The sequence below is a fragment of the Ranitomeya imitator genome, chromosome 9 (assembly GCF_032444005.1).
Source record: "Ranitomeya imitator isolate aRanImi1 chromosome 9, aRanImi1.pri, whole genome shotgun sequence".
Taxonomy (NCBI): domain Eukaryota; kingdom Metazoa; phylum Chordata; class Amphibia; order Anura; family Dendrobatidae; genus Ranitomeya; species Ranitomeya imitator.
This window is the reverse complement of record NC_091290.1, coordinates 76946874-76972327: the sequence shown is the minus strand read 5'-3', so window position 1 is coordinate 76972327 and position 25454 is coordinate 76946874. Positions and strand designations below refer to the sequence as shown.

Sequence of the window (25454 nt, the reverse complement as noted above, 5' to 3'; positions counted from 1 at the left end):
AAAAAACCTTCCTACTCTGCCTCTTCTATCAGCACTGCTACCTCCTCCTCCAATTGGACTTCTGCCGCCTGTTTGTAGCTTGTTATTTTATTTTGCTATGTTCCTTTAAGTCAGTTCCCTGAAAAAAAAAAGAAAAACAGCAAGGATGGATTTCTCCTCCCTACACCGCCATGTCCACCCTTTCCTTCACTTGGACCTACTCCTTGTGGTTCTAGATAGCTAGTTTTAGTTAAATCTTCATTGTTTTAAGTCAGTTCCATAAAAGAATTAAAAAAAACACACAAAAAAAAAAGATACAAATATAATAAAAACATTAACAAAATGAGTGTTAGATTACTCCTCCATTGCCTCTTCCACCCATACTGCCACATCCACCTCTTCCTCCACTTGGACTTACAGTGGGGAAAATAAGTATTTGATACAATGCCGATTTTTCAAGTTTTCCCACCTACAAAGAATGCAGAGGTCTGTAAATGTTATTGTAGATATACTTCAACTGTGAGAGACAGAATATTTAAATAAAATCCAGAAAATCACATTCTTACAAAATTAATTTGCATTTTATTGCATTAAATAAATATTTGATGCAATAGAAAAACAGAACCTAATATTTGGTACAGAAATGTTTGTTTGCAATTATAGGGGTCAGACGTTTCCTGTAATTCTTGACCAAGTTTGCACACACTGTAGCAGAGATTTTGTCCCACTCCTCCATACAGATCCTTCTCCAGACCTTTCAGATTTTGGGGCTGTCGCTGGGAAACATTGTGTTTCAGCTCCCTCCAAAGATTTTCTATTGGGTTCAAGTCTGGAGACTGGCTAGGCCACTCCTGGACCTTGAAATGCTTCTTACGGAGTCACTCCCTAGTTGCCCTAGATGTGTGTCTTGGGTCATCTTCCATGCACTTACTGATGGAAAGAGGTTGTTGACCAAAATCTCACGATACATGACCCCAGCCATCCTCCCTTCAAGAAGGTGCAGTCATCCTGTCACTTCACAGTCTGGATGGTTTTCTTGGCGTTGTACTCATCTTTCTTCTTCTTTCAAACACAGCGAGTGGAGTTTATGCCAAAAAGTTCTATTTTGATCTCATCTGACCACGTGACATTCTCCCATGCATCCACTGGAGCATGCATATGGTCATTGTTGAACCTCAAATGGACCTGGACATGTGCTGGCATGAGCATGGGGACCTTGCATGCCCTGCAGGATTTTAATCTATAACAGCATAGGTGTTACTAACAGTAATGTTTGAGACTGTGGTCCCAGCCCTCTCGTGTAGTTTTGGGCTGGTTCCTGACCTTTCTCAAAATCATCCTTGAGGCGAGATCTTGCATGGAGCCCCAGACTTAGGTAGATTGACAGTCATCTTGTGTATCTTCCATTTTCTAAAAAGTGTGCCAACAGTTGTCTTCCCACCATGCAAATTGCCTATTGTCTTGTAACTCATTGCAGCCTTGTGTAGGTCTACAATTTTTTCCCTGGTGTCCTTACACAGGCCTTTGGTCTTGGCCATGGTGGAGAGTAGAGTTGAGCGACCTTGACCTTTTTAGAGTCGAGCCGGGTTTCGCGAAACCCGACTATCTCAAAAGTCGGGTCGAGTGAAATCGGCCGATTATGACGTAAAGTCGGGATCGACCGAAACACGAAACCCAATGCAAGTCAATGGGGCAGCATAGTCGGCAGTGAGTGGGGGCCAGGAAAACACCTAGAGTGCCCATTTTAATGTCAAAACCATCCATTCTTCTTAATGAAGCTTGTCAAGCGTAATTTACCTTATAATAATTGGAAGGCATTTGAAATTGGGGGTCATTTGGCTAAAGTTGTGGTGGGTAGGGCTGGTTCAAGTAATTAGTGGGCCCAGGAAATCTGGACCACGTCACGGCAGTGGAGCAGGGAGAGGTAAGTATTTCAACTTTGCAAGTGCTGTGAACCTGAGCAAGCAGGGGGGGCCCACTCGTTGGCATTGGCACTGGCACAGTGCTGATGAAGGAACCTGCACTTTCATCTGCACCTTCCTGTTTGTCCCCCATGTAAGGTGGTATGGTATGCGGGAAGGGGGACCTGACTTTCAGCAGGGTCACAATCTTGCAGTGTAGCGTGCACGGGAAATGTTGCGTTATGGGTCAATGTACCAGCAGACTCATCTATCACTGGCTGGGCAATGGGCAGGATGAGGAGGAAACACAGATATAGGCCCAAAGAATAAAGTGGGCTAAATGCAGTTCAAAATTGGTAACACAGGACTAATCAGGGGGCATTGCAGTGGAGGACAACTGGAATGAGAGGCTGACACAGAGAGTAGGCCCAAATCAGTAAGTAGTCGAAATGCAGTTCAAAATTGGCAACAGTAGTAAACAGGCGGCACAGCTTTGTTCAGTGGAGGAGAACAGCAAGGAGTGGCAGACACCGATAGTAGGCCCCAACCCAACTAGTAGGGCAAATGCAGTCTAACATTAACAACTACTTAACGAGCACCTGAAAACGGAATTTCAGGACAGGAAACCAGGAGAACAGCAAGGAGCGGCAGACACCGATAGTAGGCCCCAAACCAACTAGTACGCCAAATGCAGTTGTTCCGTTTAACCACAATTTAATGAGAGCCTGAAGATAGAAGTTCAGGAAAGGCAACCTGGAGAACACCTTGGAGTGGAACACACCATCTCTCTACACCCCATACCCAATTTGTAGGCCTAATGCAGCGTAGTTTCCAACAACTACTAAACGAGAGCATGATGATCGAAGCATTGGCGAGGAAACCTGGGGAACACCTTGGAGTGGAACACACCATCTTTCTACAGTGGAACACACCATCTCTCTACACCCCATACCCAATTTGTAGGCCTAATGCAGCGTAGTTTCCAACAACTACTAAACGAGAGCCGGAAGATCGAAGCAATGGAGAGGAAACCTGGGGAACACCTTGGAGTGTAACACACCATCTCTCTACACCCCATACCCAATTTGTAGGCCTAATGCAGCGTAGTTTCCAACAACTACTAAACGAGAGCCGGAAGATCGAAGCTCAGGAAAGGCAACCTGGAGAACACCTTGGAGTGGAACACACCATCTCTCTACACCCCATACCCAATTTGTAGGCCCAATGCAGCGTAGTTTCCAACAACTACTAAACGAGAGCCGGAAGATCGAAGCAATGGAGAGGAAACCTGGGGAACACCTTGGAGTGTAACACACCATCTCTCTACACCCCATACCCAATTTGTAGGCCTAATGCAGCGTAGTTTCCAACAACTACTAAACGAGAGCCGGAAGATCGAAGCAATGGAGAGGAAACCTGGGGAACACCTTGGAGTGTAACACACCATCTCTCTACACCCCATACCCAATTTGTAGGCCTAATGCAGCGTAGTTTCCAACAACTACTAAACGAGAGCCGGAAGATCGAAGCAATAGAGAGGAAACCTGGGGAACACCTTGGAGTGTAACACACCATCTCTCTACACCCCATACCCAATTTGTAGGCCTAATGCAGCGTAGTTTCCAACAACTACTAAACGAGAGCCGGAAGATCGAAGCAATAGAGAGGAAACCTGGGGAACACCTTGGAGTGTAACACACCATCTCTCTACACCCCATACCCAATTTGTAGGCCTAATGCAGCGTAGTTTCCAACAACTACTAAACGAGAGCCGGAAGATCGAAGCAATAGAGAGGAAACCTGGGGAACACTTTGGAGTGGAACACACCATCTCTCTACAGTGGAACACACCATCTCTCTACACCCCATACCCAATTTGTAGGCCTAATGCAGCGTAGTTTCCAACAACTACTAAACGAGAGCCGGAAGATCGAAGCTCAGGAAAGGCAACCTGGGGAACACCTTGGAGTGGAACACACCATCTCTCTACACCCCATACCCAATTTGTAGGCCTAATGCAGCGTAGTTTCCAACAACTACTAAACGAGAGCCGGAAGATCGAAGCAATAGAGAGGAAACCTGGGGAACACCTTGGAGTGTAACACACCATCTCTCTACACCCCATACCCAATTTGTAGGCCTAATGCAGCGTAGTTTCCAACAACTACTAAACGAGAGCCGGAAGATCGAAGCAATAGAGAGGAAACCTGGGGAACACCTTGGAGTGGAACACACCATCTCTCTACAGTGGAACACACCATCTCTCTACACCCCATACCCAATTTGTAGGCCTAATGCAGCGTAGTTTCCAACAACTACTAAACGAGAGCCGGAAGATCGAAGCTCAGGAAAGGCAACCTGGGGAACACCTTGGAGTGGAACACACCATCTCTCTACACCCCATACCCAATTTGTAGGCCCAATGCAGCGTAGTTTCCAACAACTACTAAACGAGAGCCGGAAGATCGAAGCTCAGGAAAGGCAACCTGGGGAACACCTTGGAGTGTAACAAACCCTCTCTCTACACCACGGAAGGGCTGATTCTTAGGAAGGAAGGCTGTCGGAAAGAAGCAGGGCGCGTCCGAGGGTGATTATATTCTTATTAGGTATATACTCACCCTCGGACGCGCCCTGCTTCTTTATTTGTAATGAATGTTTATTTGCAATGTGGTTTTGACTTACTCTATTTTTTTGGTAAATAATGATTTTATTATTTTCATTGTTTTGCATCTTCTTGGCAATAATGTAAAGAAGACGCGACAGGACAACACTCGGTGGATGCCATATCTGTGTTTAAAATTGAAAAAACCTTTCAGTTAACTACTTGCAGGAGAAAGTTATTGTAGCTGGTGGCCATTTTTAGTACTGTACCAGATTTTTGTTGTATGTGTTTGTTTTTAATGTTAAAATGTCTGCATTTGATATCTCTCCAGTATTTTCTTTTTTATAAGCAAAATACTTATTTTTATATTTTCTGATGTTGGTTCCAGGGGTACACGGGCAGCAGTGGTGTGGTCAGTGGAGGCCTAGTGGAAGGAGTGACCACAGACAGGCATCGAAGGCCTAAAATAATAACACATGGCTGTAGGCAATTTTAAATTGGTTACAGGGGTACACGGGCAGCAGTGGTGTGGTCAGTGGAGGCCTAGTGGAAGGAGTGACCGCAGACAGGCATCGAAGGCCTAAAATAATAACACATGGCTGTAGGCAATTTTAAATTGGTTCCAGGGGTACACGGGCAGCAGTGGTGTGGTCAGTGGAGGCCTAGTGGAAGGAGTGACCGCAGACAGGCATCGAAGGCCTAAAATAATAACACATGGCTGTAGGCAATTTTAAATTGGTTCCAGGGGTACACGGGCAGCAGTGGTGTGGTCAGTGGAGGCCTAGTGGAAGGAGTGACCGCAGACAGGCATCGAAGGCCTAAAATAATAACACATGGCTGTAGGCAATTTTAAATTGGTTCCAGGGGTACACGGGCAGTAGTGGTGTGGTCAGTGGAGGCCTAGTGGAAGGAGTCACCGCAGACAGGCATCGAAGGCCTAAAATAATAACACATGGCTGTAGGCAATTTTAAATTGGTTCCAGGGGTACACGGGCAGCAGTGGTGTGGTCAGTGGAGGCCTAGTGGAAGGAGTCACCGCAGACAGGCATCGAAGGCCTAAAATAATAACACATGGCTGTAGGCAATTTTAAATTGGTTCCAGGGGTACACGGGCAGCAGTGGTGTGGTCAGTGGAGGCCTAGTGGAAGGAGTCACCGCAGACAGGCATCGAAGGCCTAAAATAATAACACATGGCTGTAGGCAATTTTAAATTGGTTACAGGGGTACACGGGCAGCAGTGGTGTGGTCAGTGGAGGCCTAGTGGAAGGAGTGACCACAGACAGGCATCGAAGGCCTAACATAACAAAAATGTCAATACAATGGTATTGTCAGTGGCAGGCATTGAAAGATGTCAGCGCATAGACTAAACATTGGTGGAGCTGTGAGATAATTTTGCAAGTGGTAGAGCACTGTTTGAGCTGGGGTGGGGGGAAACTGTCTTGTGGCCGGCGGTACAGGCCCAGGGCCCCTCATATTACAACGGTGTGTCTGACGTTGGGTGCGCACCACCACCGCCAGAGACACTTTATTGTACTAGGAGGGACCCAGTGGCAGTGCCGTCGACCAAAAGCGGGCTCACCCACCTCTTCAGACAAACTGCACTCTCACGGGTGCTGTCGCCAAGTGTCGATACCACGGCCCCGTGTGGGGAGTTTGGCCATTTAGTGAGGTGTAAACATGTCGTATGCTGGACAATCAGGTGCAGAAAATTACGAGATTGGAAAAGGCATTCAGAATAGTCCACAGGCAAGACCTTTTCATAGGAAAGCTAGGTGTCAGCCGGGCAAGGTGGGGCAAAAGATTTCGAAATCCAGTTCTGGTTCATTTTAATGAAGGTTAGATCATCTACATTTTGGGTAGCCAGACGAGTCCTTTTTTCTGTTAGTATTGAACCTGCAGCACTGAATACTCTTTCTGATAGGACACTAGCTGCCGGGCAAGCAAGCTCCTGCAATGCATATTTTGCCAATTCTGGCCAGGTGTCTAATTTTGATGCCCAGTAATCAAATGGGAATGACGGTTGAGGGAGAACATCGATAAGGGATGAAAAATAGTTTGTAACCATACTGGACAAATGTTGTCTCCTGTCACTTTGAATTGATGCTGCAGTACCTGTCCTGTCTGCGGTCATAGCAAAATCACTCCACAACCTGGTCAGAAAACCCCTCTGGCCAACGCCACTTCTGATTTCTGCCCCTCTAACTCCTCTGGTCTGCTGGCCCCTGCAGCTCGTGTGAGAACGATCACGGGCGCTGTGTGCAGGGAATGCCAGAAGCAAACGGTCAACAAGAGTTGATTGTTTGGTTGCTAATATTAGTTCCAAGTTCTCATGTGGCATTATATTTTGCAATTTGCCTTTATAGCGAGGATCAAGGAGGCAGGCCAACCAGTAATCGTCATCATTCATCATTTTAGTTATGCGTGTGTCCCTTTTGAGGATACGTAAGGCATAATCCGCCATGTGGGCCAAAGTTCCAGTTCTCAAATCTGCGGTTGTGCTTGGTTGAGGGGCAGTTTCAGGCAAATCCACGTCACTTGTGTCCCTCAAAAAACAAGAACCCGGCCTTGCCGCGCCACCAATTTCCAGTGGCCCCGGAAAAGCTTCCTCATTAAAAATATAATCATCCCCATCATCCTCCTCGTCCTCCTCCTCCTCTTCGCCCGCTACCTCGTCCTGTACACTGCCCTGGCCAGACAATGGCTGACTGTCATCAAGGCTTTCCTCTTCCTCAGCTGCAGACGCCTGATCCTTTATGTGCGTCAAACTTTGCATCAGCAGACGCATTAGGGGGATGCTCATGCTTATTATGGCGTTGTCTGCACTAACCAGCCGTGTGCATTCCTCAAAACACTGAAGGACTTGACACATGTCTTGAATCTTCGACCACTGCACACCTGACAACTCCATGTCTGCCATCCTACTGCCTGCCCGTGTATGTGTATCCTCCCACAAAAACATTACAGCCCGCCTCTGTTCACACAGTCTCTGAAGCATGTGCAGTGTTGAGTTCCACCTTGTTGCAACGTCTATGATTAGGCGATGCTGGGGAAGGTTCAAAGAACGCTGATAGCTCTGCATACGGCTGGAGTGTACGGGCGAACGGCGGATATGTGAGCAAAGTCCACGCACTTTGAGGAGCAGGTCGGATAACCCCGGATAACTTTTCAGGAAGCACTGCACCACCAGGTTTAAGGTGTGAGCCAGGCAAGGAATGTGTTTCAGTTGGGAAAGGGAGATGGCAGCCATGAAATTCCTTCCGTTATCACTCACTACCTTGCCTGCCTCAAGATCTACAGTGCCCAGCCACGACTGCGTTTCTTTCTGCAAGAACTCGGACAGAACTTCCGCGGTGTGTCTGTTGTCGCCCAAACACTTCATAGCCAATACAGCCTGCTGACGTTTGCCAGTAGCTGCCCCATAATGGGAGACCTGGTGTGCAACAGTGGCAGCTGCGGATGGAGTGGTTGTGCGACTGCGGTCTGTGGACGAGCTCTCGCTTCTGCAGGAGGATGAAGAGGAGGAGGAGGGGGTGCGAACGGCTACAGCCAATTGTTTCCTAGACCGTGGGCTAGGCAGAACTGTCCCAAACTTGCTGTCCCCTGTGGACCCTGCATCCACCACATTTACCCAGTGTGCCGTGATGGACACGTAACGTCCCTGGCCATGCCTACTGGTCCATGCATCTGTTGTCAGGTGCACCTTTGTGCTCACAGATTGCCTGAGTGCATGGACGATGCGCTCTTTAACATGCTGGTGGAGGGCTGGGATGGCTTTTCTGGAAAAAAAGTGTCGACTGGGTAGCTCGTAGCGTGGTACAGCGTAGTCCATCAGGGCTTTGAAAGCTTTGCTTTCAACTAACCGGTAGGGCATCATCTCTAACGAGATTAGTCTAGCTATGTGTGCGTTCAAACCCTGTGTACGCGGATGCGAGGCTAAGTACTTCCTTTTTCTAACCATAGTCTCATGTAGGGTGAGCTGGACTGGAGAGCTGGAGATCGTGGAACTAGCGGGGGTGCCGGTGGACATGGCAGACTGAGAGACGGTGGGAGATTGTATTGTTGCCACCGGTGCCCTAGATGCAGTGTTTCCTACTACGAAACTGGTGATTCCCTGACCCTGACGGCTTTGGCCTGGCAAAGAAACATGCACAGATACTGCAGGTGGTGCGGAAAATGGTGGCCCTACACTGCCGGAAGGGATGTTGCGTTGCTGACTAGCTTCATTGGCCGAGGGTGCTACAACCTTAAGGGACGTTTGGTAGTTAGTCCAGGCTTGCAAATGCATGGTGGTTAAATGTCTATGCATGCAACTTGTATTGAGACTTTTCAGATTCTGTCCTCTGCTTAAGGTAGTTGAACATTTTTGACAGATGACTTTGCGCTGATCAATTGGATGTTGTTTAAAAAAATGCCAGACTGCACTCTTTCTAGCATCGGATACCTTTTCAGGCATTGCAGACTGAGCTTTAACCGGATGGCCACGCTGTCCTCCAACAGGTTTTAGCTTTGCCACGCGTTTTGGGCAAGATACGGGCCCGGCAGATGGAACCTGTTGCGATGTTGATGCCTGCTGCGGCCCCTCCTCCTCCGCTTCAGAACTGCTGCCGCCTGCACCCTGTTCCCCCAATGGCTGCCAATCGGGGTCAAGAACTGGGTCATCTATTACCTCTTCTTGTAGCTCGTGTGCAACTTCGTCTGTGTCACCGTGTCGGTCGGTGGTATAGCGTTCGTGATGGGGCAACATAGTCTCATCAGGGTCTGATTCTTGATCAGCACCCTGCGAGGGCAATGTTGTGGTCTGAGTCAAAGGACTAGCATAGTAGTCTGGCTGTGGCTGTGCATTAGTGCACTCCATGTCAGATTCAACTTGTAATGGGCATGGACTGTTAACTGCTTCACTTTCTAAGCCAGGGACGGTATGTGTAAAGAGCTCCATGGAGTAACCCGTTGTGTCGCCTGCTGCATTCTTCTCTGTTGTTGTTTTTGCTGAAGAGGACAAGGAAGCGACTTGTCCCTGACCGTGAACATCCACCAACGACGCGCTGCTTTGACATTTACCAGTTTCACGAGAGGAGGCAAAAGAGCTAGAGGCTAAGTCAGCAAGATAAGCCAAAACTTGCTCTTGCTGCTCCGGCTTTAAAAGCGGTTTTCCTACTCCCAGAAAAGGGAGCGTTCGAGGCCTTGTGTAGCCAGACGACGAACCTGGCTCCACAGCTCCAGACTTAGGTGCAATATTTTTTTTCCCACGACCAGCTGATGCTCCACCACTACCACTACCCTCATTACCAGCTGACAATGAACGCCCCCGGCCACGACCTCTTCCACCAGACTTCCTCATTGTTTTAAAAACGTAAACAAACTAACGGTATTTGTTGCTGTCACACAAATTACATGGTGAGCAATAACTTCAGTATGATTTAGCTACCCCTTTACAGGTGAGTGAGACCACAACGAAAATCAGGCACAATGTTACACACTCTGTTGTTGGTGGCAACAAATGAGAGAGATGCCACACACGCAGGACTGTCACTGAAGCACAAATGTAAATATTAATCTCCCACTGATTTGATTTTTTTTTTTTTTTCAGGGAGACTTTAGGAAAAAAAAAAAATAGAATAAAATGATTTTTTCAGGAAGAATTTAGAAAACAAATAAAACAAAAAAAGGCTTTCTATGGCCCACTGAGTGAGAGATGACGCACACAGGAGTCAGGAGTGGCACACAAGCGCAGAGGCCAATATTTATCTCCCACTGATTGATGTAGTGATTTTTTCAGGTAGATTTTGGAACCCAAATCAAGCTAAAAAAAATAATAGGCTTTCTATGGCCCACAATTGGAGAGAGAGAGAGAGATGGCACACCCAGGAGTCAAGACTGGCACACAAGCAGAAAGGGCAATATTAATCTCCCACTGATTTGTTTTTTTTTGTTTTTTTTTCAGGGAGACTTTAGGAAAAAAAATAGAATAAAATGATTTTTTCAGGAAGAATTTAGAAACCAAATAAAATAAAATGATTTTTTCAGGGAGAATTTAGAAAACAAATAAAACAAAAAAAGGCTTTCTATGGCCCACTGAGTGAGAGATGACGCACACAGGAGTCAGGAGTGGCACACAAGCCCAGAGGCCAATATTTATCTCCCACTTTTTTTTTTTTGTTCCAGGGAAAATTTATAAACCTAATAAAAAAAATAATAAATAGGCTTTCTATGGCCCACTATCTGAGAGACAGAGAGAGATGGCACGCTTAGGACTGGCACACAAGCCCAAAGGCCAATATTAATCTCCCTTTTTTTTTAAGGGAGAATTTATAAAACCAAAAAAAAATAAATAAATAGGCTTTCTATGGCCCACTATCTGAGAGAGAGAGATGGCACGCTTAGGACTGGCACACAAGCCCAAAGGCCAATATTAATCTCCCACTGATTGATTTATTGATTTTTTCAGGTAGAATTTAGAACCCAAATAAAGCAAAAAAAAAAAAAAAAATGGGCTTTCTATGGCCCACTGAGTGAGTGATGATGCACACAGGAGTCAAGAGTGGCACACAAGCCCTGAGGCCAATATTTTTCTCCCACTGATTGATGTAGTGATTTTTTCAGGTAGATTTTATAACCCAAATCAAGCAAAAAAATAAATAGGCTTTCTATGGCCCACTGAGTGAGAGATGGCACAGACAGGGATGGCACTCTAGCAGAAATGTCAATCTTAATCTCCCACAAAAAAAAAAAAAAAACAGGGAGTGTCCTTCAATTACTATCTCCCTGCAGTAATCTCAGCCAGGTATGGCAGGCAGCAATAAGGAGTGGACTGATGCACAAATTAAATAAAAAGTGTGGACAAACAAGATAGCTGTGCAGAAAGGAAGGAACAAGAGGATTTGTGCTTTGAAAAAAGCAGTTGGTTTGCACAGCGGCGTACACACAGCAATGCAGCTATCAAGGAGCCTTCTAGGTCAGCCCAATGAGCTACAGCGCTGAGGGGGAAAAAAAAAAAAAATGTAGCTTCCACTGTCCCTGCACACCGAAGGTGGTGTTGGGCAGTGGAAATCGCTACAGCACAAGCGGTTTGGTGGTTAATGGACCCTGCCTAACGCTATCCCTGCTTCTGACGAAGCGGCAGCAACCTCTCCCTAAGCTCAGATCAGCAGCAGTAACATGGCGGTCGGCGGGAACGCCCCTTTATAGCCCCTGTGACGCCGCAGACAGCAAGCCAATCACTGCAATGCCCTTCTCTAAGATGGTGGGGACCAGGACCTATGTCATCACGCTGCCCACACTCTGCGTTTACCTTCATTGGCTGAGAAATGGCGCTTTTCGCGTCATTGAAACGCGACTTTGGCGCGAAAGTCGCGTACTGCATGGCCGACCCCGCACAGGGGTCGGATCGGGTTTCATGAAACCCGACTTTGCCAAAAGTCGGCGACTTTTGAAAATGAACGACCCGTTTCGCTCAACCCTAGTGGAGAGGTTGGATTATGATTGATTGTGTGTGTAGACAGATGTCTTTAATACAGGTAACAAGTTCAAACAGGTCCAATTACTACAGGTAATGAGTGCAGAGAAGGGTGGCTTCTGAACCTCTTCCCGACCCATGACGCCACGTAGGCGTCATGAAAGTCGGTGCCATTCCGACCCATGACGCCTATGTGGCGTCATGGAAAGATCGCGTCCCTGCAGGCCGGGTGAAAGGGTTAACTCCCATTTCACCCGATCTGCAGGGACAGGGGGAGTGGTAGTTTAGCCCAGGGGGGGTGGCTTCACCCCCTCGTGGCTACGATCGCTCTGATTGGCTGTTGAAAGTGAAACTGCCAATCAGAGCGATTTGTAATATTTCACCCATTATAACGGGTGAAATATTACAATCCAGCCATGGCCGATGCTGAAATATCATCGGCCATGGCTGGAAATACTAGTGTGCCCCCACCCCACCCCACCCCTCCGATCGCCCCCCCAGCCCTCCGATCTGGCCGGTACACTGCTCCGGCTCCCCTCCGTCCAGTGCTCCGCTCCCCCCCGTGCTCTTGTCCGCTCCCCCCGTGCTCCAATCACCCTCCCCGTGCTCCAATCACCCCCCCTGCACTCCGATCCACCCCCCCCGGTGCTCCGTTCCACCCCCCCGTGCTCCATTCCAGCCCCCCCGTGCTCCGTTCCACGCCCCCCGTGCTCCGTTCCACCCCTCCCGCACTCCGATTCCCCCCCCGTGCTCCGATCCCCCCCCCCCCCGTGGTCCCCCCCCACCCCATCATACTTACCGATCCAGCCGGGGTCCCGTCCGTCTTCTCCCTGGGCGCCGCCATCTTCCAAAATGGCGGGCGCATGCGCAGTGCGCCCGCCGAATCTGCCGGCCGGCAGATTCGTTCCAAAGTGCATTTTGATCACTGAGATATAATCTATCTCAGTGATCAAAATAAAAAAAATAATAAATACTCCCCCCCCCTTTGTCACCCCCATAGGTAGGGACAATAAAAAAATAATGAAATTTTTTTTTTTCCACTAATGTTAGAATAGGGTTAGGGTTAGGGTTAGGGTTAGGGGTAGGGTTAGGGCTAGGGGTAGGGTTAGGGTTAGGGCTAGGGGTAGGGTTAGGGTTAGGGCTAGGGGTAGGGGTAGGGGTAGGGTTAGGGTTAGGGATAGGGGTAGGGTTAGGGCTAGGGTTAGGGTTTCGGTATGTGCACACGTATTCTGGTCCTCTGCGGATTTTTCCGCTGCGGATTTGATAAATCCGCAGTGCTAAACCGCTGCGGATTTATGGCGGATTTACCGCGGTTTTTCTGCGCATTTCACTGCGGTTTTACAACTGCGATTTTCTATTTGAGCAGTTGTAAAACCGCTGCGGAATCCGCACAAAGAAGTGACATGCTGCGGAATGTAAACCGCTGCGTTTCCGTGCAGTTTTTCCGCAGCATGGGCACAGCGATTTTTGTTTCCCGTAGGTTTACATTGAACTGTAAACTCATGGGAAACTGCTGCGGATCCGCAGCGTTTTCCGCAGCGTGTGCACATACCTTTAGAATTAGGCTATGTGCACACGGTGCGGATTTGGCTGCGGATTCGCAGCAGTGTTCCATCAGGTTTACAGTACCATGTAAACATATGGAAACCAAATCCGCTGTGCCCATGGTGCAGAAAATACCACGCGGAAGCGCTGCATTGTATTTTCCGCAGCATGTCAATTCTTTGTGCGGATTCCGCAGCGTTTTACACCTGTTCCTCAATAGGAATCCGCAGGTGAAATCCGCACAAAAAACACTGGAAATCCGCGGAAAATCCGCAGGTAAAACGCAGTGCCTTTTACCCGCGGATTTTTCAAAAATGGTGCGAAAATATCTCACACGAATCCGCAACGTGGGCACATAGCCTTAGGGTTAGGGTTGGAATTAGGGTTGTGGTTATGGTTAGGGGTGTGTTGGGGTTAGGGTTGTGGTTAGGGGTGTGTTGCGGTTAGGGTTGTGTTTAGGGTTATGGCTACAGTTGGGATTAGGGTTAGGGGTGTGTTGGGGTTAGTGTTGGAGGTAGAATTGAGGGGTTACCACTGTTTAGGCACATCAGGGGTCTCCAAACGCAACATGGCGCCACCATTGATTCCAGCCAATCTCGTATTCAAAAAGTCAAATGGTGCTCCCTCACTTCCGAGCCCTGACGTGTGCCCAAACAGTGGTTTACCCCCACATATGGGGTACCAGCATACTCAGGACAAACTGCGCAACAATTACTGGGGTCCAATTTCTCCTGTTACCCTTGTGAATCAAAAAAAATGCTTGCTAAAACATAATTTTTGAGGAAAGAAAAATGATTTTTTATTTTCACGGCTCTGCGTTGTTAACGTCTGTGAAGCACTTGGGGGTTCAAAGTGCTCACCACATATCTAGATAAGTTCCTTGGGGGGTCTAGTTTCTAAAATGGGGTCACTTGTGGGGGTTTCTACTGTTTAGGCACACCAGGGGCTCTGCAAACGCAACGTGACACCCGCAGACCATTCCATCAAAGTCTGCATTTCAAAAGTCACTACTTCCCTTCTGAGCCCCGACGTGTGCCCAAACAGTGGTTTACCCCCACTCATGGGGTATCAGCGTACTCAGGAGAAACTGGACAACAACTTTTGGGGTCCAATTTCTCCTGTAACCCTTGGGAAAATAAAAAATTCTGGGCTAAATAATTATTTTTGAGGAAAGAAAACGTATTTATTATTTTCACGGCTCTGCATTATAAACTTCTATGAAGCACTTGGGGGTCAAAGTGCTCACCACACATCTAGATAAGTTCCTTTCGGGGTCTAGTTTCCAAAATGGGGTCACTTGTGGGGGGTTTCTACTGTTTAGGCACATCAGGGGCTCTGCAAACGCAACGTGACGCCCGCAGAGCATTCCATCAAAGTCTGCATTTCAAAACGTCACTACTTCAATTCCAAGCCCCGGTATGTGCCCAAACAGTAGTTTACCCCCACATATGGGGTATCAGCGTACTCAGGAGAAACTGGACAACAACTTTTGGGGTCAAATTTCTCCTGTTACCCTTGGGAAAATAAAAAATTGCAGGCTAAAAGATCATTTTTGAGAAAATATTTTTTTTTTTTTTTCATGGCTCTGCGTTATAAACTTCTGTGAAGCACTTGGGGGTTCAAAGTCCTCACCACACATCTAGATTAGTTCCTTTGGGGGTCTAGTTTCCAAAATGGTGTCATTTCTGGGGGATCTCCAATGTTTAGGCACACAGGGGCTCTCCAAACGTGACACGGTGTCCGCTAATGATTGGAGCTAATTTTCCATTTAAAAAGCCAAATGGCGTGCCATCCCTTCCGAGCCCTGCCGTGCGCCCAAACAGTGGTTTACCCCCACATATTGGGTATCTGCGTACTCAGGACAAACAGGACAACAATATTTGGGGTCCAATTTCTCCTATTATCCTTGGCAAAATAGGAAATTCCAGGCTAAAAAATCATTTTTGAGGAAAGAAAAATTATTTTTTATTTTCATGGCTCTGCGTTATAAACTTCTGTGAAGCACCTGGGGGTTTAAAGTGCTCAATATGCATCTAGATAAGTTCCTTGGGGGGTCTAGTTTCCAAAATGGGGTCACTTGTGGGGGAGCTCCAATGTTTAGGCACACAGGGGCTCTCCAAACGCGACATGGTGTCCGCTAACAATTGGAGCTAATTTTCCATTCAAAAAGTCAAATGGTGCGCCTTCCCTTCCGAGCCCTGCCGAGTGCCCAAACAGTGGTTTACCCCCACATATGAGGTATCGACGTACTCGGGAGAAATTGCCCAACAAATTTTATGATCCATTTTACCCTACTGCCCATGTGAAAATGAAAAAATTGAGGCGAAAAGAATTTTTTTGTGAAAAAAAAGTACTTTTTCATTTTTACAGATCAATTTGTGAAGCACCTGAGGGTTTAAAGTGCTCACTATGCATCTAGATAAGTTCCTTGGGGCGTCTAGTTTCCAAAATGGGGTCACTTGTGGGGAGCTCCAATTTTTAGGCACACGGGGGCTCTCCAAACGTGACATGGTGTCCGCTAAAGAGTGGAGCCAATTTTTGATTCAAAAAGTCAAATGGCGCTCCTTCCCTTCCAAGCCCTGCCGTGCGCCCAAACAGTGGTTTACCCCCACATATGAGGTATCAGCGTACTCAGGACAAATTGGACAACAACTTTCGTGGTTCAGTTTCTCCTTTTACCATTGGGAAAATAAAAAAATTGTTGCTAAAAGATAATTTTTGTGACTAAAAAGTTAAATGTTCATTTTTTCCTTCCATGTTGCTTCTGCTGCTGTGAAGCACCTGAAGGGTTAATAAACTTCTTGAATGTGGTTTTGAGTACCTTGAGGGGTGCAGTTTTTAGAATGGTGTCACTTTTGGGTATTTTCAGCCATATAGACCCCTCAAACTGACTTCAAATGTGAGGTGGTCCCTAAAAAAAATGGTTTTGTAAATTTCGTTGTAAAAATGACAAATCGCTGGTCAAATTTTAACCCTTATAACTTCCTAACAAAAAAAAAATTTGTTTCCAAAATTGTGCTGATGTAAAGTAAACATGTGGGAAATGTTATTTATTAACTATTTTGTGTCACATATCTCTCTGGTTTAACAGAATAAAAATTCAAAATGTGAAAATTGCGAAATTTTCAAAATTTTCGCCAAATTTCCATTTTTATCACAAATAAACGCAGAATTTATTGACCTAAATTTACCACTAACATGAAGCCCAATATGTCACGAAAAAACAATCTCAGAACCGCTAGGATCCGTTGAAGCGTTCCTGAGTTATTACCTCATAAAGGGACACTGGTCAGAATTGCAAAAAACGGCAAGGTCTTTAAGGTCAAAATAGGCTGGGTCATGAAGGGGTTAAAGAAAAACTAACAGGTCTGTGAGATCCAGATTTTTTGCTTGTTGGTAGGTGATCAAATACTTATTTCATACAATAAAATGCAATTTTGTTATTTAAAAATCATACAATGTGATTTTCTTGTTTTTATTATTAGATTCTTTCTCTCACAGTTGAAGTGTACCTATGATCAAAATTACAGACCTCTCCAGTCTTTAAAGGTGAGAAAACTTGCAAAATAGGCAGTGTATCAAATACTTATTTTCCCTCTGCATGCCTCCTGGTTCTAGATTGCTAGCTTTAATTTTGTAAATTCTAGGTTGTTTTAAGTCAGTTTTAAATATAAAATTAAAAACTATGAAAAAAAAATTATAATAATGAAAATTATTTCTCCCATGACACTTTATTTATTTTATTCACTTATCTAGCAACATTACAGTGTTTACAGACATTATCAGCATTGTCCCCATTTCAATCTAAATTTTCTATCACTATATCTTTGGAGTGTGGGGCAAATCCAGAGGAAGCCCATGCAAATAACTCTTTGCAGATGTCGTCCTTGGTGGGATTTGAACCCAGGACCCCAGTGCTGAAATGATGCAGTGCTAATGACAGACTGAGCCACCATGCTGCCCTGCCTCTTCAACCTATACTGTCATGTCCTCCTCCTCCACTTGGACCTGTTCTTCCTGGAACAAGACTCTTACTTTTATTTTTGCTCTGCTTAGCGTAGGGACAGGATGCAGCTGTTGTGAGGGACACGCTCTATACTCTGCACCCATGTGATGGTGGGAGGGATGTGTGTCTAAATGTTATATTTTCTACTCTAAAGCAACCATGTCTGTGATAGTACTGTGCCAAAATCTGCTGTGTGTCATTTTTAACCCTTATCTATGGGAGTACTGTGCCTTTAAGCTGCTGTGTGTACTCTGCAACCCTGCCTATGGGGGTACTGTTCCCCATTGTCTGGGTGTGAATTTTTAATCCGCTTTTCTGGCGGAAATGTGAAAACATGTTCTGTGGGTGACATTAGTTATCATCTTCTGTGGGGTATTGTGCCACATGCTCTGTAGGTGAAATTAGTTATCAGCTTCATTGCTTTTATTGTAGGTTATATTTGTCTTTTAATGGCTTCATTGTGAATGTGCACCTACATATTATACTTATACCAATAGGTACTGTATATGTGCTACAATATATGTCCCTTTCTATAAAATGTAGGAGGCATTCCTCTTTGTGACTACACATATGTGTCATCATGACCACGCCTGCTCCGCCAAATCACTTTTTTTTGTAGAATGACCCAATTTGAACTTTTCCTTTGTGGTGCTATAATTTCTATTGTATGTACATGTAAGAAGAAGAACTGGACTGGGGTACCTTTCTTGCACTGGGTCCGGAACTGTCGGGGCCATCTCCACTGTTGTCCGGGGACCGGACCGACCTTTCCACTTGACTTCAGGGGGCGTAGCCAAGGGAAAAAATGGAGAGCGCACACAGAAGTGGTCAGACTTGGTGGGAACGTTCAGCGCGCAGCAAGGAGAAGATAATGCTCTGTCCCTTGAGCAATGCAGCAGTATAGGCCCGCGTCACAGCGTTCCCGTTGGTAATCACAGAGACTGTGATCAGAGATGTCCTGAGAGGCCGTTGGTTCCCACAACACAAGGTACCGTGTTATATCGCATGCACACCGCTTAAGAAAGACTGGGGTTGTTACCGTGAACTGTACACTGACCCCTCGGTCCATGTCTGCCAAGCTACATTAGGCTCTGACAACTCTGTTAACTGTCCCCTTTGCAGATGATACAAAACTATGTAAAACAGTCAATACAAAAGAAGATAATATTCTGCTACAGATGGATCTGGATAAGTTGGAAACTTGGGCCGAAAGGTGTCAGATGCGGTTTAACAATGATAAATGTAAGGTTATACACATGGGAAGAAGGAATCAATATCACCATTACACACTGAACAGGAAACCACTAGGTAAATCTGACATGGAGAAGGACTTGGGGATCCCAGTTAATGATAAACTTACCTGGAGCAGCCAGTGCCAGGCAGTGGCTGCCAAGGCAAACCGGATCATGAAGTGCATTAAAAGAGGTCTGGATACACATGATGAGAGCATTATACTGCCTCTGTACAAATCCCTGGTAAGACCGCACATGGCGTACTGTGTACAGTTTTGGGCACTGGTGCTTAGGAAGGATATAATGGAACTAGAGCGAGTGCAAAGGAGGGCAACACAGTTAATATAGGGGATGGGGGAACTACAATACCCAGAAAGATTAGCAAAATTAGGATTATTTTGTCTAGAAAAAAGACGACTGAGGGGCGATCTAATAACCATGTATAAGTATATAAGGGGACAATACAAATATCTCTCCGAGGATCTGTTTATACCAAGAAAGATGACTGTCACAAGGGGGCATTCTCTGTGTCTGGTGGAGAGAAGGTTCTTCTACCAACATAAAAGAGGATTCTTTACTGTTAGTGCAGTGAGAATCTGGAATTCCTTGCCTGAGAGGTGGTGATGGCGAACTCAGCCGAGGGGTTCAAAAGAGGCCTGGATGTCTTCCTGGAGCGTAAAAATATTGTATATTACAGTTATTAGGATCTTTAGAAGGGCGTAGATCTGGGGATTTATTCTGATGGAATATAGGCTGAACTGGATGGACAAATGTCTTTTTACGGCCTTGCTAACTATGTTACTATGTTACTTTGTATGTAACTGTGCTATTCTTCTTTTGCTTGGATCCCGGATCAAAGAACCCGCGAAAGACACCGGAGACTAACCGTTGACGCCAGGACCCTGCTCATCGACGTTACCAGGATTACACCGGACATACTACATGCTAACCATTGTTAGCACCATTCTCCTTATTGTGGACATTGCATACTGGACGTCGTCAGAAACAGATGAGTTATACCATGAACCGTGTTGTTATTGTCATACCTTGCATTTCCTTTATTCCTTAATATCGCTGTTTCCTCTTCCCCCCCTGCATGGAGTACACGTCTTTTAGAGGTAAAACCGATAACCCTTGCTGTTACTACATCCTGTGACCTGCTCACACTTGGCGTACTCTGCAGGATGCAGTCCAACAGTGTGGAGGGGACAGACCAAACAGTTGGGGATGCCCCACGGGCCAGTATATCCCTGGGGGCATTGTTGAGCAACCTCCCGAAATTTATGGAAAGCAATACCCTGTTATGGGACTGGACTGAACTGGTCAGGGGTATGATGAGCATGTGCCCCATGACCCCTGCATTGGAGGCAGAGGTTGCTATGATGGCCCTAGACGGGGAGGCGAGGAATTTTGTTATGCTCCGGCCCCCCAAGAACAAGATACTTTTGATAAGGTGCTGAAAATACTGGAGAAAATGCACGGAGACCCCCAGGCATCGAAGAATTGCGCATGTGCTTATTTAGCTATGTGCAAAGGGAGGGGGAGACCTTGGCCCACTTTATGAATGTGCTGAAAGAGACCCAAGCTGCAATTATCAAGTGAGATGGCATAGGCATAGGGCCGCCTGACATAGTACTGTGGGACCAGCTGAAGGCAGGCTTGAGAGATGCGCTGCTGAAGCAGGCCTTGTGGGAGCACTTGCAGTAAACAGAGCTTAACCTTCATAGGGGCTTGGGGTGAAGTGCGCACACGTTAGCAAGAGCAGAAGGTGATGATCCCAGGGGGAAGGTCCAGAGTGGGGAGGTATCCCTGTCAATGGTTACTGAACCAAGTTGGGTGGAAAAACTGCAGAAAGAGATCCAGTGCATAAAAGAAGAATTGTCTGATGCAAAAAAAAAAACCTTTGGCACCAAAGAATCCCCCTCCTGGGGGTAGAGTAAATCTTGAGCCCCGTCAAGAAATTAGAAAGGGAAGAACTGCCTACCTGCTGCAACTGTGGTGAAGTTGGACACTTGGCCTGGGGATGTGCACGATGGGGGTGACCTCTTCAACGCCGTCTGTGAAACTAGGAGACTCCGTGAATGGGGGACACCGCCAGGAGCCTGAGCAGTCAAGGAGGAGAATCCGAAGTCCCACAGGTCTAGTTTCTATGAGTCCTCTGGTCTGGGTTGAAATGGATGGTCTGGCTGTATGCTGTTTGGTTGACACTGGCTCTCATGTAACCACGATGCCAGAGACATACTTCAGACGACACTGCTCTGATGCGATGCGGCCTGAATGTGGCCCAGTAATAAAGTAGACGGCTGCCATCCAGTTACCCATCCTGGTTGCAGGGGTGGTTTGGATGCAAATCACCGTGTGTGTCAAAGATGTGGGTAAGAAGAGAGTCGTGTTGACCGCAGGAGACTCTGGCAATGGTCCCACTGAGGATGAACATAACGAAAAGAACCTAGCACTTTTCGTTATTTGCATTAAGGTGTGGGAGCCTACCTTAGCACCATCTTACCAGTAGTGCACACGCTTCTTTCTTCTGAGGATGAACGTGCTGAAGGAGCTCGGAAACCTCATCAATGAATCGGTGAACATGTTCCTGAGAAAGTGGTGCCCTCGTCCTCCTCAAAGAAAAGTGTTCCAGCAGTTGATCCGAGTGTCTCAGGCACAAGAAACCTCAAGTAATGGGAAAACTCTGGGAAAAGTAATCGTTACTGCCACAACCAACCTTGTTTTACCACCGGGACAAACCGTGATAACCCTGCCCATCTGAGCCTCAACCCCTCTGGAAGGGGTTGAAGTTCAGATTGAGCCAGCTTTTATGGTGCAGTTACCTCCAGGGCTCCTTGTTGCGCTGACTTTAGCCACCATAAATGACGGTAATGTACCACTGTGATGTGTCAACCTTGAAGAGGATAGTCTTAAATTCCAGCCCAAGAGCAAAGTAGCACAAATTCTAGGCATGCCGGAAGAGCGGATATCATGGAAGGCTGTCCAGCTGACAGTGAAACAGGGAAACCCCTGGACAGTGGCTGTAGACATGTCTTCCGAACCAGCACCCCAACATGTGCAAGAGGGATGCTGAATTTTAGAGCGAATGCGGGCTGAACTTACAGAGCTCACACCGCAACAGGTGCAAGAGGTGGAGGCCCTGCTGGGGCAGTAACATGATGTATTTGACCGACACGACAATGATTTTGCGTGCACCACAGCAATAACCCATGAGATCCTGACTGGAAATCCTGCATCCATTAGAGAACGATATCGACCGCAATTGTATCAGGAGGTAAAGGGGATGGTGACACAAATGCTACAGAGTGGCATTATCCGGGAGAGCCAAAGCCCGTGGGTTGCCCCTATTATCCTGGTGCAGAAAAAAAGATGGAACTTTGCGCTTCTACGTGTACTATCGAAAGTTGAATGCCTGCACCGTGCGAGACTCGTATCCCCTACCGAGAATTGAAGAATCATTGTCTGCACTGGGAAATGCAAACTACTTCTCTTCGTTGGATTTGGTCAGTGGATACTGGCAAGTGGAAAAACAAAATCCAGCTCACCATACCGACATTCCCAGGAGCTCGGAGCACGGAACCGCTGTGTCAGGGCGTGGACGAACAGGAAAGAGAAGGAAAATTATGATTAAGGGTGCTTAGTCACCGGAAACGCGTTGACCTTGTTTTTATAATTTTTTCTGTATGCTGATGTTTTGTCCTTTCACTGTATTTTGAGTGAAATAAATTATGGATTTTTCACTATTTCGTTGAGCTGGATCTCCTTCTCTTTCCTATACTGGCAAGTGCCCATGTCCGAGCACGACCGAGCAAAGACTGCCTTCATACTGCCTATGGGGTTATTTGAATTCAACCGGATGCCGTTAGGCCTTGCCAGTGCCCGCGGGACTTTTCAACGACTAATGGAATGGTGTCTAGGTGACTTAAACTTCGAGGCCACTCTCATCTACCTGGATGATATCATCAGTTACGCAGCCACTTTTGAAGAACATCTACAAAGGTTGGAATAGGTGTTGAGTCATCTACAGAAACACGGCCTGAAAGTGAAGCCTCAGAAGTGTCATCTTCTCTGCACTCAGATCGAATAACTGGGACATGTCGTCTCTGCTGACGTGGAACAGCCGTCCCGTGAGAAAATCACAGTAGTTCAGGCCTGGCCCATGTTGGATATGAGCATTGTCTAGTTATGACTGACCACTTTACCAAATTTGCTGTGGTGACTGACACGGGATCAGACTGCAGAATCAGCGGCACAAGCCATTTGCAGAAATTTCATCCAAGTGATGAAATGGCTGCCCGAAAAGAATCCAGTCTGATCAAGGTGCCTGTTTCCAGGGATGAGTGATGGAAGAGTTACAGCATATGTATTACATTGAGAAATCTCGGATGACACCGTATCACCCACAAGGAAATGGAGCCTGTGAATGGTTCAATCGAACTTTGATTCAGATGTTGAGAACACTGGAGGATGACAGAAAAGTTCGCTGGCCTGAATTTGTGGCTGAACTAGTTTGGGTATACATCAACCAAGTACATCGTACTACTGGATACATGCCCTATTTCCTACTGTTTGGGCTGCTCCTCTGCGAGGCACAACTCTCCAGGCTAGAGACTGTGTACTAGTACGGGATAAACGACCACAGGGTAAGTTGGAGTACCCATGGTAGAAAAATCCATATTGGGTGAAATGAAGAATCAGCTCAGAAGGCCCTGTCTATGATGTCTAACCTGAGGGAGAGGAAGATGCTCCTACTCGAGTAATACATCAGAATATGCTACTTCCTTGCCTGCCAAGAGATCCTGATCAAGTAGAGGAGACAAAGAGTGTTCCTGAAATATCTCTTTCTCCAGCTGTTGAAGAGGAAGACCAAGTACCCGAGGCTTCCAAAATGGCTGCTCCGCTAGGTGCAAGCGTGTCCCCGTCTTATTCAGTACAACGCGTCTCTACTACAAAACCAGATTCCACTACTTCATCTGATTTACAACGTACTGAACGAACGACAGCCAGAATACCCACCCAACAGATACAATCAAGACCAATTTATTTGGCAATGGATCGTCCAGAAGATGGAAGAGTGTAAACGACTATTACAAGAACTCTCGCCCGTGGAATGGCGAGCAAAAGTAGGGGGGGATTGTAAGAAGAAAAACCGGACTGGGGGTACCTTTCTTGCGCCGGGTTCCGGAACTGTCAGGGCCGTCTCTTCTGTTGTCTGGGGGAAAGCTTAGGGGACTGGACCGACCTTTGAAATTGACTGTAGAAGGCGTAGCTAAGGGAAAAAAGGGAGCGCGCACGCGGAAGTGGTCAGACTTGGTGGGATTGTTCAGTGCGCAGCAAGGAGAAGAGTGCTTCATCCCTTGAGCACCGCAGCAGTATAGGCCCGCGTTGCAGCTTTCCCGTTGGTACTCACAGAGACTGTGATCAGAGACGCGCTGAGAGGCCGTTGGTTCCCACAACACAAGGGGCTGTGAGTACCGCACGCACACCGCTTAAGAAACACTGGTGTTGTCACTGTGAACTGTACCCTGACCCCTAGTCCATGAGCTACATTAGGCTATGACAACTCTGCTAACTGTGCTATTCTTCCTTTGCTGGATTCTGAATCAAAGAACCCAAGAAAGATACCGGAGACTAACCGTCGACGCCAGGACCCTGCTCATCGTCGTCACCAGGACTAACCGTTATTAGCGCCATTCTCCTTCCTGTGGACATTGCATACTGTACGTCATCAGGACCGGATAAGTTATACCGTGAACCCTGTTATTTTTGTTGTACCTTGCATTTCCCCAAACTGCTTATCCTTTACTACCTAAAGAGCCTGGTATTGCCCGGGCATAGTAACTAACTGTGTAGTTAATTATAACAAACTTCATTTGCTAGAGCATCTCTAAGGTGAATGTATTCCTTGGCTCTGAGCTTCTTTTGATTTAATCAGATATACAGAAGATGTTCACTCTCAATGTTTGCATACATGTCAATGATGAATTGGTGGAAGAGATGTATGCATTTTAAAGATGTGATTTTCCTTACCAATTGTTGTCATGATCCTATAGGCATAGAAGTCCATGGCTGACACTTTTTTCCCTGAAGGGTTGCCCGTTGCAGGATTTGTCTGAAGTATTTCAAGGTGATAGCCATCCTGTCCCTGCCAAATGATAATTCGATATTGCAGTGCATCATAGGACCTGTGAGTTTCTGCCACCCTGCAAACCATTGTTACTTTTTTGAAACACAATGTCATGGCTGTTAAACTCATTACCCCCAATCAAAATAGCTACCTCGTCAAATGTGGGGGCATTGAAACACCACTGATGGTGTTTTGTCAGCTCTGATTACAACTTTGTAATCTTCACTTGGCATGCATTCAAGTGCAGTCTTGAAAAGTTGAACATATGGATTGTTTAAGTGAAGGAACTGCTGCAAGTTAGTGACAATATCAAGGCGAGTGTTTGGAATTAGAGAGTTGAAGAAATTGAGGTTCTTTTCCTTGTAATGGAAGCAGTGAGCCAATTGAGTGGTAAATCTGTCCTTGAACTTTCAATGTGGGCATAAATCCAGTTGAAAAAACTTTTTTTGCACAAAATGATGTAATTTGGAAGCAGGAGTTGTACTTTCTGATGTCCAAGAAATGGTTTGATAGTGCAGTGGTGCCTGTCATCAGAGACTTCAGGGGATCTGGTGGTGAGAGGAGAGGAAGCAGCTTTGCCTTGCTATTTGCACAGTATAAACCTGG

The 25454-nt window shown here is 46.4% G+C and overlaps 1 long non-coding RNA gene across 1 annotated transcript in view; it reads left to right on the top strand.

Annotated features, from left to right (window-relative positions):
- The window catches only part of LOC138648918 (uncharacterized), an 81298-nt gene that overhangs the window by 43715 nt on the left and 12129 nt on the right, over positions 1 to 25454 (top strand). Inside the window, exon 2 of the long non-coding RNA XR_011315217.1 lies at positions 16966 to 17029. This is a non-coding gene — a long non-coding RNA (uncharacterized lncRNA). The remainder of the gene's footprint in view (positions 1 to 16965; positions 17030 to 25454) is intronic.